Genomic DNA, 16,687 nt, shown 5'->3' on the forward strand with positions numbered 1-16,687 from the left:
CCTGCTGTGTTCCCTCTCTCGCTGGCTGTCTCTCTGTCAAATAAATAAATAAAATCTTTAAAAAAAAAAAAAAGAAAAAAGAAAAACAACTTCCAAATAGCTCCCTAGGGAGTGTCATTTTCTAAAAATTAAACTTCTTAAAAATAATTAAATAAATATATAAATAAAAATTAAATTTAAATTTTTTTTACTTCTTAATTGAAGTATACTTGACATAAAATATTAGTTTCAGTAGTACAACATAGTGATTTGACAATTATGCAAATTATGATATGCATACCATGATAAGTATAGTTACCATCTGTCACCACCCAGTTATCAAAATATTACTTTAAAGATTTTATTTATTTATTTGAAGGGGGAAGGGGCAGAGGGAGAAGGAGAGAATCTCAAGCAGACTCTACACTTAGCATGGAGCCTGTGGGGATGCGGGAGGGCAGCCTCTTGGCAGCTCTGAGGGTCCCAGCCCAGATGTGGAAGACTGAGGACTGTTGACAGTGCAGAGTTCAAACCCTGGACCCTCGACGACCGAGAGCTCCATGCAGGTGTCACAGAATGGAGAAAAGTTTGCCAGCCAACCCTGGTACCACTGTCCCATCAGAAGGCTGAGGCCCTCCTTCAGCAAGATGGGGACTTCTCAGTTCCTGTCCCTGGACCCATAGGGGCCACCTGGTCATCTGCTGCTGCCGGCAGGCCTCAGCCCTATACTTTGAGGTGCTCCGTGTGGCCCTGCATCTCCACCCAGGCAAGCCCACAGCCCTCTTTCAGGTGGAAGATGAGTGTTTCCCAGGCCTCCCTGGCTCTCAGCTATGTGACAGGCAGCATCCACTGTCCCAGGCCATAGGGGCTGTGGCCTCCGGGCCCATGGTACAGTAAGGACCTATTTGATACAGCTTTAGTGAGGACACCCTCCCAGACAGCCCAGCTCAGATAGAGTTGTCCAGGCAACTAGGGCAACTTCCTTGCCCAGGGCTAGGAAGTGGAGTGGCAGTCAGCCCAGAGGTTTGGAGCACATGGGGTCGTCAAGAGAAGACCACGCTGGACCAGGAGCCTCAGGTTGGCCCACATGTGCCCTCCCCGGAATAGGTAGTGATCCTGTACTGCCAAAGACCCCAAGAGCTGGGGTCCATTGCCGACAGCCTCAGGGCCTCGGTGGGCAGCTTTATACCAAGGCACGCACCAGGCCACCTCAAACACCCTCAGTGGTGCTGTGTGATGATGTGGACGCCTCCCAACATACTGTGAGCTGGTGCCCCGAGTGCCCAGGGCCGGAGAAACACCCCCTGGCCACACCGGCCCAGGAAGAGAGCCCCCATGGAGAAGTCAATGAGGAAGAGGAGGAAGACAACAGAAATTTTTCAAGACCACAGGCTGAGGTCTTTTTCTGGTCGCCCCTCAACAACCCCTCTTGCCTGTGGGACCCCCAGAATCGGCCCCCAGAACCCAAAGGCCTGTTCCTGGAGCACCATCCTGGGAGCACCGCCCTCCACCTATTATTGCCGGGCTTCCAGGCTACAGTCCTTCTAGGAGTGACCAAGCCTCAGCGGCGTGCCATGGGGGTCGCCTCTGGCCTGGAGCTGCTCACACTTCCCCATGGCCATCGCTTGAGGTTGGAACTTCTGGAGAGACACAAGGTGCTGGCCCTGGCTGTGCTGGGCTGCGCGCGGCCACCCTGAGGTGCCTGGTGGAGCTGGCCCTGGTGTTGCAGACAGGGGTGGCGGGGGATCTGCCTGGACTGTGCCCTGCTCATGCCCCGGGTGTGCAGGTTGGATCGCATGCGGTGCCAGCTGCAAAGGAGCCACGCAGGGGCTGCACTGGACTTCGAGCCAAGGTGAAGCCGCTGATGTGGGTGCTCGATGAGGGCAGCTGACCCTGCGACCAGGCGAGGTGGCACTGCCGCACGTGGTACCCGTGGTGCGCCTGCTGGAGAGCGGACAACTCCCGGGGCCACTAGAGGGGAGCTGCAAGCAGGGGCTGCACAACCAGCACCCTGCGAGTCAGAAGGCCCTGCGTTCGCCCAGGTTCCAAGAGGCCATGGGCAGGCTCCTGAAGGAGGCTGCTCTGGGGAAGCCGAGGCGTGGGGGTGCCACAGGCTGCACCTCTTGAGAAGTTCCCGCGCGTCCTCAGCGTGCTTTCACAGCACCTGGAGCTAGATGATTGAAAGCACAGGCCCCCCTTTTCACACCGGGACAACCAGGCTTTGGTGAACCCCGGCTGACACCAAGGAAGTCGCCCCAAGCCGCTCACACAGCCAATCACGGGGGGAACCCACATTCTGCCTCACAAAATGGGGGGGAGCAGATTTGCAAAAACCCATCCTGCTCCCTAAAAATGTACATGGATCATAGGGTGAGGGACAGCCTCCTCCCCCACACTAGAAGATCCAGGTGTCTGGAGGCTCTGAATGCCCTATCCCACCCCTCAACCCCCACACAGGTGCCCTACAAACGGTGAATATAAGAGTTTTAATGGAAAGAGAACTTGCAGATCTCTTACTCAGAAACCAGAGTTCAAATGTTTTTTAAAGTCTGTGAGTTCTAGCAAATGGCTCAACCTCTCTATGCCTGCCTTCATCGTAAAAGTAAGGCTGTTGGGGGTGCCTGGGTGGCTGAGTCAGTTGAGCGTGGGTCTCTTGATTTGGCTGAGGTCATGATCTCAGGGTCCTGAGATCCAGCCCTGCCTTGGGCTCCCCACTGAGCAGGGAGTCTGCTTGAGAGTATTTCCCTCTGCCTCTCCCTTCCCTCCAGCGATGGAGTGCACTCGCGGGCGCTCTCTCTCTCTCTCTCTCTCTCAAATAAATAAATAAATCTTAAAAAAAAAAGGGAGGCTGTGTTCTTTCTAGGGGTTCTCATGGGGATTAAAGCTCAGTGTTTAAATATCATGGGTGGAGAATGCCTGGCACAAAGCAGGTGCTCAACACTTCCTTTTCTCAGTAAAGCTGTGGTGAACATGGAAAAAAAAAAAAGAATATTTTTTTTTTCTAACTGTTTTAAGTTTTCAACCATGGAAAATATTCATTGGCAAATTGTATTTTTAAATATCCTCTAAGAAAAATAGAAATGTTTAAATACTAATTAATAGGAAATAATTTTTTTAATTTATTTATTTGAGATATATATAGAGAGAACACAAGAGAGCACAAGCAGGGATGAGGGGGCAGAGGGAGAGGGAGAAGCAGGCGCCCCACTGAGCAGGGTGTCCAATGTGGGGCTTGATCCCAGGACCCTGGGATCACACCAGAGCTGAAGGCAGAAGCTCAACAGACTGAGCCACCCAGGCGCCCCAAGAAATAATTTTTATTGTATTTCTTTATACGCTAGACTATGTGCCATATATTTTACATGTATTTTTTAGTGTGAAAGATGGTTTACTTGTAAAGGATTTATATCAGATAACAATAAAAAATTTTAAAGTTAAACAAAATAAAATTTAAAACTAGATATGCAAAAGATATTCCATCTTTAAAAGAACTACTGAAAGCTGCATACCAATAAAGAAACTTGCAGTTCTATTGCATACCAGTACAAAAAACAGAAAACAATGTCATTGAAAATTGTTTTGCCAAAGACATTAATTTAAAATAATTCTAGTGCACCTGGGTGGCTCAGTCTGTTGGGCGTCTGCCTTGGGCTCAGGTCTTGGTCCTGGTCCTGGGGTCCTGGGATTGAGTCCCACATCTGGCTCCCTGCTCAGCACTTCTCCCTTTCCCTCTGCCTGCTGCTCCCCCTGCTTGTGTGCTGTCAAATATATAAATAAAATCTTTTAAAAAAAACCACAAATAATTCTATTGGATTGGAAAATGGTAAGTTAAAAATAAAGGGGCTGAGGGGAAGCTGTGTGGCTCAGGTGGCTAAGTGTCTGCCTTCAGCTCAGGTCAAGCCTCACCTTGGGTTGCCAGATCAGCGACCATCAGGAGTTTGCTTGTCCCTCTCCCCTCTCCCCCTAGCCTTCTGTCCTTCCCCTGCCCTGCTCCTGCGCGCTCTCTCTCAGATAAATGAATAAAATCATTTAAAAAAAATTTTTAAGGGGTGCCTGGGTAGTGCAGTCGTTAAGCGTCAGCCTTCGGCTCAGGGCGTGATCCCGGCGTTATGGGATCGAGCCCCACATCAGGCTCCTCCGCTGGGAGCCTGCTTCTTTCTCTCCCACTCCCCCTGCTTATGTTCCCTCTCTCGCTGGCTGTCTGTCAAATAAATAAATAAAATCTTTAAAAAAAAAAATTTTTTTTATAGGGATGCCTGGGTGGCTCAGTCTGGTTAAACTTCTGCCTTCAGCTCAAGTCATGATCCCAGAGTCATGGGATCAAGCCCCATCAAGCTCCTTGTTCAGTGGGGAGCCTGCTTCTCCCTCTGCTGTTCCCCATGCTTATGCTCTCTCTCTCTCTCACTCTCTGACAAATACACAAATAATTAAAATATTTAAAAAAAATAAAAATAAAGGGGCTGATTAACAGATGGCCAAGAAGCACAGGGAATACTCAACATCACTAATCATCATAGAAATGCAAATAAAAACCACAATGAGATACCATCTCATACCCATTAGGATTGCTACTATTAAAAAAAATAATCACAGGTGTTGGTAAGATTGTGGAAAAATTAGCTTTATGCACCATTAGCAGGAAATATGGTGCATGGAGTTTCCTCAAAAAGTTAAAAATAGAACGACCATATGATCTAGCAATCCTACTTCTGGGTATATATCCAAAAGAATTAAAAATAGAGTCTCAAAGAAATATTTGCACACCCATGTTCCTAGCAGCATGATTTGTAAGAGCCCAGAGGTGAAAGCAACCCAAATCTCAGTCAATGGATAAATGAATTTTAAAAATGTAGTATGTACATGCAATGGAATATCATTCTGTCTTAAACAGAAAGGAAACCCTGCCACATGCTGCAACATGGATGAAACTTAAGGACATTACACTAAGGGAAATAAACCAATCACAAAAAGACAGATACTGTATGCTTCCACTTATACGAGTCAAATTCATACAGAAAGAAAGTGGAATGGTGATAACTATGGAGGGGAGAGGGAAAAGAGTAGTCTTTAAACAGGCAGGATGAAAAACTTACAGAGATGGAGAATTTTGCACAACAATGTGAATATACTTAACACTACTGACCTGTATACTTAAAAATTATTAAGATGGTAGATTTTATGTTAAATGTTTTTTATTAGATAGATCATTTACATTTCTAAATCAATTAATGTTTTTACAACCTCCTCTTTTATTAAAAAATGAAATATAAGATGATCTCTAAAACCTTCTTGTTTTTCTGTATAAAGAATATGCCATTATGTCAATCTTTAAATAATTATTTACCTAAGAAGAAAAGCATTGCACATCTAAATTGATGAGTATATTCCCCTGAAAACATATAAACAAAATAATGTTGTTTTTATAGAAGGTAAACAAGGCACCTGGGTGGCTCAGTTGGTTAAGTGACTGCCTTGGGCTTGGGTCATGATGCCAGGGTCCTGGGTTCAAGTCCCACACTGGACTCCCCCCACTCTGCGGGGAGCCTGCTTCTCCCTCTCCCTCTGCCTGCTGCTCCCCCTGTTCGTGCTCTCTCTCTGTGTCAAATAAATAAATAAAATCTTGAAAAAAAGAAAGTAGGTAAACAAGTTAAAGTTGATGAAGATCTGATGATCTGGTAGGAGAATAGTTGGGATTTTCAATTTGGGTATTGTATAAAGTCTATGTAATAAGGGTAAAGATTAGTTCAAATCCAAATAATTTCTAATGTGTAGCAGAAAAATCACAGATTATTCTTTTCACCACTTCATAGACAACTGGTGTTTATGTAAGAAGGGGGTACTGAAGGAGGTGGGTAAGGAACAGCAAACATAATGTATTAGTTTCCGGCATTCTAGAGGCAATTAAATGAATATAAAAGGACTCCAGTAATATGATTGACCAAATGTCAATATCCATAACATTTAGAGAACTCCTCAGTCAAAAAATTGTAAATATCCCCATTGAAAACAGATATGACACACGAAATGTACTTTGCAAAGGAGAAGTAGCAAATAACCAGTGGACATGAACTAAAAAATCAGCCTCAATAGCAATTAAAAAATAAAATATGATTTTTCCTTTTTTTTTTTTTTTTTAAGTAGGCCCCATGTCCAGTGTGGGGCTTGAGCTCACAACCCTGAGATCAAGAGTCCCATGCTTTACCAAATGAGCCAGCCAGGTGCCCCAAAAGTAAAATACGATTTTTAGGCAAATACTATTTCAGCTTTGTCTGCCATGTTGACAGAAATTTGTTGTAAAGTTCTCACTGTTGGGGTGTCTGTGTGGCTCAGTCAATCGGCTGACTTGATTTTTTGTCTTAGGTCATGATCTCAGGGTTGTGAGATTGAGCCCCGAGTCCAGGCCATGCTCACGCTCAGCTGCGGGGGGTGGGGGTGGGGGGGGGTCTGCCTGATATTCTCTCCTTCTCCCTCTGCCCCTCCCCTGACTCATGCTCACTCATGTTCTCTCCCTAAAATAAATAAATAAACTATTTTTTTAAAGAAACAGACTCTTTTTTTTTTTTTAAGATTTTATTTATTTGACAGAGAGAGAGAGACCCAGTGAGAGAGGGAACACATGCAGGGGGAGTGGGAGAGGAGGAAGCAGGCTCCCAGCGGAAGAGACTGATGTGGGGCTCGATCCCAGAACTCTGGGACCACACCCTGAGCCAAAGGCAGACACTTAACGACTGAGCCACCCAGGCGCCCCTAAATAAACTATTTTTTAAAAAATTCTTACTTTAAGTATATTTTGGTAAAAGTATTCTGAAGGCCTTAACAATATTGTATGTCTTTTGAGCTAGTTGTTCCAATTTTTAGAAGTGCAAAAAAATTTGGCATACCTATGTTCATCCAGCATTACATCTCATGTAGCATAAAATTGGAATGAACCTAAACAGCCCATAAAAAAGGAAGGACTAAATAAGTTACGATATACAATGAAATACTATACAGCTTTAAAAGAATATTTAATAGCTTAAGAATATTTAATAGCTTAAGAAATTATCAAGATGTTTAGATTTAGAAAGGATGCAAATTATATGTTGAATGCTACTTTAAGACATTATTTAATTTTTTATTTTTAATTTATTTTTTTAAAAAAGATTTTATTTATTTATTCGAGAGCAAGAAAGAGAGCACAAGCAGGGGGAGCAGCAGAGGGAGAGGGAGAAGCAGGCGCCCCAGCAAGCAGGGAGCCCAATGCGGGGCTTGAGCCCAACCCTGGGATCAGAACCTGAGCTGAAGGCAGATGCTTAACCAACTGAGCCACCCAGGGGCCCCAGCATTATCTATTTCAAAACAAAAATATAATATGTGCATTGAAAAAAAAAAGAATGTTAAATGTTAGCAAGTGCTAAAAAAAATTAGATATCATTGCGTGGTGAAAGGGATGGTTTTAAAAAATTATATGTAATACACTTCGCTCATATAAATATATACTACCTTTGTCATTTTTAAAATGTGTGTGATAATATTCCTTTAGGAAATCAGAAAAGCTGAGTTATTTTTAGATGCTCATTTGCCAATGACGTCTTTATTACCAAAGCCCTTCTATATCTTTAAAAAAAAAAAAAACCCAGATATGTTAAGATATAATTCACATACCATACAATTCATTCATTTAAAGTGTACATTATATTGATTATTGAAAGTGTGGTATTGGTCTCCAAATATTATTGTTGAGTTGTCTATTGCTCACTTCAGTTCTGTCAGGTTTTATTTCATGTATTTGGCTCTGTTGTTACATGCATATGTGCTTCTAATTGTTTCTTTACACCTTACACCATAAGAGACAAGTATTATTCCATCCTCTGTGATTGCACAGCACGTTGTTCATTAGTCTGTTACATCGTCTTTCACAGTTCACCATCATTTATATGATTTTGTACCTGTCTCTCTCCCTACTCTGGCTTAGCTATCTTTGCATGATAGAATCTCATCAAGTACAAGGGACATAATAGTAGACTGTAAATGATAAATGAATGAATGAATGAGTCCCTTGTTTTGTATTTAGCCTCACAGACATTCCTGCCATGCTTAATATTTTGAGTTCAAGATAGTGATATATAACATTCTCAAAGGCAGTTCCAGAAAGTGCAACTGACATTTTGAAATGTCAAGCCAAATTTGGATAAAATCCCCCTTTCCAATTTCCTTTGCAAATTTCAGTATGTTATATTCAACTTAATTGTATGAAAAAACTAGCATACCCACCAAGGTTGAGTTCTGTACCTTTGTAACTTTTACTTGTATATGTTTACAACACTTTTATGTAAATTATTTCATTTCTCTTTTATTTTATTATTTTTTAATTTTTTAATTTTGTTTAAGGTTTTATTTATTTATTTGTCAGAGAAAGAAAGAGCGGGAGCCGGGGGGGGGGGGGGAGCAGCAAGCAGAGGGAGAAGCAGGCTCCCTGCTGAGCCAGGAGCCCGATGTGGGACTTGATCCGAAGACCCTGAGACCACGTCCTGAGTGGAAGGCAGACCCTTAACCAATTGAGCCACCCAGGCATCCCTCTCTTGCATTTTGGAGTTTAAATTTCCCCACCATTAATGCCCTCAGTGGGATTTTAGAAAAAGTAAGCAATTGAAACAGAAGCAAACACACTATAGGGTATTAAATGTTTTCCTCAATCATTTCTATTCTATTTGCTATCTTCCATTAACCTGGCTTATAACCTAGCATTGCAACAAAGCAGGAAACAACATTATTTACTTTCTAGGAAAATACTCATGGAGCAATTTTGAAAATGTGAACACAAGCTTCAATAAAAGTTCAGAGTTCACTGTAAAAATTCCATTCTTTTCTTTAAAAGTTAACTAATCCACTCCTTATATGATTATATACTCATACTGCCAAATATTTGGAAGTGTATTTGGCTACCTAATAACACAGCAAAAAAAAGTACTTAAAAGAAAGTGTTTTTTTGTTTTTTAGATTTTATTTTTATTTATTTATTTGACAGAGAGAGAGAGAGCACAAGCGGGGGGAGCGGCAGGCAGAGGGAGAGAAGCAGGCCCACCAAGCAGGGAGCCTGATGTGGGGCTCGATCCCAGGACCCTGGGATCATGACCTGAGCCAAAGGCAGATGCTTAACAACTGAACCACCCAGGCACCCTGAGAGAAAGTGTTTTTAAAATAATCTAACAATACAATTAGTAATCATGTTAGAAATATTAACCTTTAACAAAATTCTCAGAGGGGCACCTGGCTGGCTCAGTCAGTGGAGCATGCAACTCTTGATCTCGGGGTTGTGAGCTCAAGCCCCATGCTGGGCATAGAGCTTACTTTAAAAAATAAATAATTAAAAAAAAAAGTCTTCTCAGAAACCTTACATTTGAAACATATGTATATGATAAAATATAATAAAGATGTATAATAAGTTTATATATAACCATATATAATAAACATGTGTATAATTATATATATAATGATCATATGCACCTAATAATTATATTTATATATGTGTGTATATATATGTATATGTATATATACATATATAAATAACTGTATACATTATAGAGATAGATATAACTATAGTCAGGGAGAAAAAATTTTTTCTGCCCTTCAAGGTCCTTCTAGCTGGAATAAGAATTAAATTGACATGAGACAGATTAAGAGGAGAAAATCAAATTTTGTTTTGTATGTACAGGGAATCCATACAAACATGAAATTCCAAAGACAGGCAGTATCAGATTTATCTGACATCCTGAGCTGAGGTGAGGGTTAGGGGTCTGGAGATACAAAGGGGAAGAAGATCTTAGTAGGAAGTTGAGAGAAGATGTTTGGAAAACAAAGGGTGCTCTTTTATGCAAATAAGCGTCTTAGGTAGAGAGGAATCTCTTTTAATAGCTCTCTTCCTGGTACAGGCTCTCCGTTCCAATGCAAATTTAGGCAGTTGAGGGGGTGGTAAAGAGCTTTTCCGGAATCTGCTGGGTTTTGATTGCTTTTAACTCAAAATAATCTTCATGCCAAAGTAGCCCATTTTTGGGCAGCCTGCCCTTGGTCCCTATTTGTGTGTGTGTGTGTGTGTGTATGTATATTTTTAACCATGTAACTTTTAACTACATAAAAATTATTACACAGAAAATATAGCTAGAAGGAAATATACAAAATGTTTAGTGATTTTTGAATATTTGGTTATTTTCCTTTTCTTTCCTTTTTTGTGTTTCCCAAATCGTATACAAACATATGAATGAAACTGATAATTTAAATGAAAAAATTTTTTAAGATTTTATTTTTTTAAGTAATCTCTACACCCAACATGGGGCTTGAACTCACAACCCTGAGATCAAGAGTCTCATGCTTTACCAATTGAGCCAGCCAGGTGCCCCTAAATGAACAATTTTTAAACTTTGTTTTTTTAAAAAGAAGAAAGTTAAGTTTGCTTTAAATATTTCTGGAACATATATTCAGTTACTCGAGGATCAACTAATTACCTACCAAACAATAAATTACACTCTGTTCAAAAATGATGAGGGAACAGAAGGCAAGCTGAGGACAAAGCAGAAACTGACAGTCCGCAACCCCCCCCCCCCCCCATGGGATGTATGTGACATTCCCCAGGCACTCCTGGCTGCCCTAAAGGACAAAGATAGGTAACCTATAGAGACCACAATCCTGTAAGACTTGAGTCTCTCTGTTTACAAATGTCTTAGCGATCTACGAGAACAAAGCATTTCTACCAATAACCTAGCTTCCAGAAGGAAATGTAGATACAATTAAATGTCCTTATAATCTGCAGCCTCCGGGAAGTTCCCAACTATCTTCATGTTAATGCCTTGCTAGAGGGGTAAACAACCTTAACTTGACAATGGCAAGGCCTCTGGTATCCTGTGAGTCTTCTTTAACTTATGAAAGTACTCTCTTGAAACCTCCCTTTTTCCTTACCTCCCCCAACCCCATGGTATATAATCAGCCGCCCCCCACAACCCGGGGCAGCAGCTCTTTCTGCCCACGGGCCTGTCCCCGTGCTTAATAAACCACCATTTTTGCACCAAAGACGTCTGAAGAATTCTTTCTTGGTCGTCGGCTCCGGACTCCACCCCCACTGAACCTTACCTATATTCCAAAACCCCATCACAACGACTGACCTGACCTTTACAGCCCACCTGCATGTACCCACCAACCGTTGTCCCATATTTTCTTTATATAAACCTACAAGTGTTTTCAGCACTTAGGAGGCACACTATGAGAGGTTAGTCCACTATCGTCCCAGTGTTGGCCTCTCTGAAATAAATTCCTTCCTTGTTTCACCACCACTCGTCTCTCTGCCTCTGGATTTTGTCGGTGGCAAGTAGCCGAAGTCAGTCTGTTTAGGGTCCCCGAAGCCGGGTGCTCTTGCACCCCTGTGTCCTGGCTACAAGACAACCAATCCAATACAGAGTCACTGATGCTAAGCCCCATGTCAGCAAGCCATAACTTAATACCTAATCCAATTGCAGTTTCAGCTTCTCCTGGGAATGTAATCTTTTCTTTTCTTTCTTTCTTTCTTCTTTTTTTTTTTGTCAGAGAAAGAGCACAAGCAGGAGGAGCAGTGGGCAAAGGGAGAAGCAGGCTCCCTACTGAGCAAGGAGTCCAATGTGGGACTCGATCCTGCAACCCTGGGACCATGACCCCAGCTGAAGGCAGGTGCTTAACCGAATGAGGCACCCATGGGTCCCTGGGAATGTAATCTTTAACCAGTCAATCTGGAATTACCTGGTCAGTGCTAATGAATAAATCTGCCTGATAGAACCCTTCCATCACTCTTCGGAAGGCAACCTTGCCTGAAACAATGCACTCCTTGCTAATAAACTTCCATTTCGTTTCCCCTTTCTGCCTTTAGAAGCCTTCCTTTTTCTATAGCTCTTCAGAGCTCCTTTCTATTTGCTAGATGGGATACTGCCTGATTCATGAGTTGTTGAATAAAACCAATTTTATCTTTAAGTTTACTTAGTTGAATTTTGTTGTTTAACAGATTTGGTGGCAGTGCAGGGCTGAAGGAGACTTCGAATAGCTTCGGGGACAATGAGAATCACAGGTATGGTACCCCAAAACCCTCTTGAGTTCCCTTTCTTTTTATTTCTGAGGGCCATAGGTAAGTTCCTCTCCGTTCTGAGCTCCGTTCTCTTTGCATGGAGCTCCCAGTCTAAGTGACTTTCCACAGTTACTCATTTATTGGAATCCCTCCCTGAGTTCTCTCCCCACTCTCCCAAATTTCATGCTGGGAACTGATGGTGTTTACCAGATTGGGTCTTGAGTTGAACTGGGCCCAACTTAAAACCTGGATTTAGTCCAGGATCAGACTGGGTCCACCTTAAAAACCAGAATGGGTTTGGATCCAGACCGGGCTCAATTTAAACTGGACAGGGTCCAGAGAGAGGCCTCAGGTGAATGACATTTATTAATTTTTTTGAATAATATTTTGTTTTAAGTAAAGGCTATTGTTAATGGGAATCTTGGAGGCAAAAAAAAAAAAAAAAAAAAAAGCCACAAAATTGGTGAACCTGGGTCAAGCTCTTAGAAGCTGACAGAGTACTTGCCTGCCGCCTAGCTCGAAGACGTCCATGTTAGGATAAGTTGATTACAAGACAGGTTAGATGGACACTAGGTTACCTGCCAACCTCAAGAGAATTTCCATGCAACAAGGTACATTGTAAAATACCATACAATCCCCCACCCAGTGGCACATCCCTCTTGGGTGTTAGCGTGGCTCCAAGAGACCCAAAAGCTTAGCCAAAAAATGAGATTGTTAAAAGAGTTAAGTACACCATCTTCCAGCATGCCTCCTGAAGGCCATCAGCATAGTTCTTAGACATAAAATACATCTAAGAGCTATGGTTCCAGAAGCTACAGATATCTACAAAAATGGCAAAATCGGTGCCTGGGTGGCTCAGTTAAGTGTTTGCCTTAGGCTCAGGTCATGATCCCAGAGTCATGGGATCGAGCCCCACATTGGGTTCCCTGCTCAGTGGGGAGCCTGCTTCTCCCTCTCCCTCTGCCTACTTCTCCTCCTGATTTTGTGCTCTGTCAAATAAATAAATAAAATCTTAAAAAAAAAAAAAAAAAAGGCAAAATCAGGCTAAGTTTTTGTGTCCTGAGAACTGGGCTTGGTAACCGTGGGGGTCAAAGGCTCTAAAATATGGCTAGACAGAAATGTGGTCTGTAGCCCATCTGTGGCTAGATATGTCTAGACTGAAATGTGGGTTAAATTCTACTTGTGGCTAGGTTCCTACCAAACTGCTGTCAGCCTTTAAAGGAATGACAATGGCTATTTTGAGGAATCTTCGAATTAGGTAAGTTCACTTTTTAAAGTGCCCTTAAAAGCAAGGGTTTCCAAATCAAACAAACGGAATGGGAAACCTATTTTAATTGGCACACAGAAAGCTCCAAAGTGCTTCAAAATTCCAAAATACCTATAATGAAAGTTTTGTTGTGAAAGGCTAATGAAAAATTAAAAATGTAAGAGGTACCTAAAATAAAAGACCATAAGACTGATGTAACCCCTGCCACTTCCCTGTCTTCCTTTATCTGAGTACTTATGCAAGTAATCCTCAGTCTAAATAGCTTTTTTCATGTTGAAAAGGCTATTAAACAGTTTTACCTTTTACAGTAAGACCACCTAAGGCTACAGGTGATCCTGTTCAGCTATCTTTCACTCCTTGGTCAAAGGCCAAACTAAGGGCCATATTTAAAAATTTCCTAAACCCACAGAAAACCCTCAAAAATTTTTGTAAATGTAATATCTCCTAAGACTAATAGATTGATAAAATGGCAGAAACTAGGATGAGAGGCCACTGGTCTGACCAAGCACTGTGAGCACTAAGCACTTTGCTCTTTGGTAAAGGACTCTGGGACAAGACTATAAACAAAATCCACCAAATTAGTGGCCTTACATGGGGTGCCTGGGTGGCTCAGTTGGTTAAGCAGCTGCCTTCAGCTCAGGTCATGATCTCAGGGTCGTGGGATCAAGTCCCGAGTCAGGCTCCCTGAATCTCCCTCTCCCTCTGCCTGCCACTCCCCCTGCTTGTGAGAGAGTGCTCTCTCTCTCTCTCTCTGTCTCTGTCAAATGAATAAATAAAATCTTAAAAAAAAAATTAAAAATTTTTAAAAAATTAGTGGCTTTACAGACAATCCCAAATCTATGCTCCAAGAAGGGCCCTCATATGGGCCCCTCCCAGAGTTGATAAACTCTGAGGAATTCTCTGGTAAAATGCCGTATAATTCCCTTAAACAACTATGGGGAAACTACAAATGAATGAAAAACCTTGGTGAATTCTAGTAGGTACTGGAGCCTCACTCTACTTTAAACCCTCCTTGGAGCTTATAGATGGGATCCTGGGCCAGCTAACTAACGCCGGCTAAGGGTGGGGATTCTTACCAGACTTGACCTCCCAAATCTCAAGAAAGAAAGGAAAACAAAATATCATTTGATCCTTTTTCTAAATGTCTCTTGAATCCAAGGGGTTGTTAAATACTGCCAGAAATATTTACTCTTCGTCTCAGCTGAAAACTGATGAGCTAAAGAGATTTTTTTTTTAGCAGTTGGCTAAATCGCAAGCTGATATTCAGAACCTGATAGGAATTTTTTTAGGCCTTCTCCCCCAAACAACAATAAAACTATGTACCCAGAGGGGGGAAAAAAGCCTTCCACAAAGGGATTCCTAGAGCTCTTAAAAATAAGAAAAATAACCGAAATGTTTTTTTTTTTTTCGAGTTCATGTGTTCTAAGATAATCTTCAGTGAATAAAAGCTAGTTTAAATTTGTTGGTTTAATTAAAATAGTCATGTTGAGGTGCCTGGGGGGCTCAGTTGGTTGAGCATCTGCCTTCGGCTCAGGTCATGATCCCAGGGTCCTGGGATCCAGTCCCACATCAGGCTCCCTGCTCAATGGGGAGTCTGCTTCTCCCTCTCCTTCTACCCCTCTCCCTGCTCATGCCCTCTCTCTCTCTCTCTCAAATAAATAAATAAATAAAATAAATAAAATAAATAAAATAAAAATAAAAAATAAATAAAAATTCATAGAAAGTTGATGGGGAAAAAATCTTGGAAGGGGAAAGGTGCAAGATGGCAGCAAAGGAATACCCTGAACTCACTTCTCCCACAGACACACCAAATCTGTACATACATACAGAGCAATTCCTTCTGAAGAAGAACTGAGGGTCGACTGAATAGCTTCTGCACAACGCGGGATACAGGGACCACACAAAGATAGCAGGAGAGGTGGAGACACAGTAACAACGAAACTCTCTCCCCAGATGCTGAGAACTGTAGTGGAGAAGGACAGCACTGAGGGATCCACGTGCAAAGTCACACACGTTCTAGGGCACAGAAAAAAAGCGGCAGTTTAAAGGGCAACCAGATTACAAGTAAACTAACCTTCGAGTGTCCACCAAATAGCAAGGAACTCTCTGGGGTCAGACGAACTCTTGAGCATGACTGTTTACGTTCTACCTCTATCTTTCTTTTTTTAATTTTAATTTTATTTTTTTATTTTTAAGTAATCACTATACCCAACATGGGACTTGAACCTACAACCCCAAATCAAGAGTTCCATGCTCTACCACCTGAGCCAGCCAGGCTCCCCACCTATCTTTTTTTTTTTTTTTTAAGATTTTATTTATTTATTTGACAGAGCGATAGAGGGCTAGAGCGCACAAGTAGAGGAATGGCAGAGGGAGACGGAGAGGCAGGCTCCCTGCTGAGCAAGGAGCCCAATGCCAGGCTTGATCCCAGGACATCATGACCGGAGCCAAAGGCAGATGCGCAACCAAATGAGCCACCCACGTGCCCCTCAACTGATTTTTTTAAAAAGATTCTTTATTTAGGGGAGACAGAGAGAGGTTACGGGTGGGGGGGAGGGTAGAGGGAGATGGGGAAGCAGACTCCCGCTGAGCAGGAGCCGGACTCCGGTCTCCATTGCAGGGCGCTGAGATCATGAACTGAGCCGAAGGCAGACGTGTAACCAACTGAGACACCCAGGTGCCCCTCAGCTCATTTTTAGCAGAAACTTTACAGGCAAGGGGCACCTGGGTGGCTCAGTTGGTTAAGTGTCTGCCTTTGGCTCAGGTCATGATCTCAGGGTCCTGGCATGCAGCCCAGCATTAGGCTCCCTGCTCAGTGGGGAGTCTGTTCCTGCCTCTCCTTCTGCTGCACACCACACACACCCTCCCCCCCCCCACTGGGTTCATGCTGTTCCTCTCAAATAAATAAAATCTTAAAAAAAAAATCTTCTGGGGTGCCTGGGTGGCTCAGTAGTTAAGCGTCTGCCTTCGGCTGGGGGGGGGGTGTGATCCCAGGGTCCTGGGATGGAGCCCCGCATCGGGCTCCCTGGTCCACTGGGAGCCTGCTTCTTCCTCTCCCACTCCCCCTGCTGTGTTCCCTCTCTCACAGGCTGTCTCTCTCTCTCTCTGTCAAATAAATAAATAAAATCTTAAAAAAAAAAAACCTTCTGTAACAGGACACAATTAGAAACATTGTTATATTACCAAGGCTTTGACCAAAATGTCATATTTGTTTTGAAATGTCATATTTGACAGAGATGTGTGCAGACTCAAATATGACCAGAGAGTTTTAAAAAACATTTGACTTTATGAAGCCAATGTGCCCTTTGGAAAAATTAGCCTGATATCTTGTTTATGGGCTTTCAGCAAAGCAGCCATAAAAAGAGCTTAGAGGGGCGCCT

General features: G+C 42.6%; 1 pseudogene; it reads left to right on the forward strand.

Annotated features, from left to right (window-relative positions):
• The first annotated feature begins 539 nt into the window (after positions 1 to 539).
• LOC113241184 (SH2 domain-containing protein 3A-like) lies at positions 540 to 2,161 on the forward strand (annotated as a pseudogene).
• Positions 2,162 to 16,687: the final 14,526 nt, after the last annotated feature.

Source organism: Ursus arctos, chromosome X, assembly GCF_023065955.2.
Source record: "Ursus arctos isolate Adak ecotype North America chromosome X, UrsArc2.0, whole genome shotgun sequence".
Classification (NCBI taxonomy): domain Eukaryota; kingdom Metazoa; phylum Chordata; class Mammalia; order Carnivora; family Ursidae; genus Ursus; species Ursus arctos.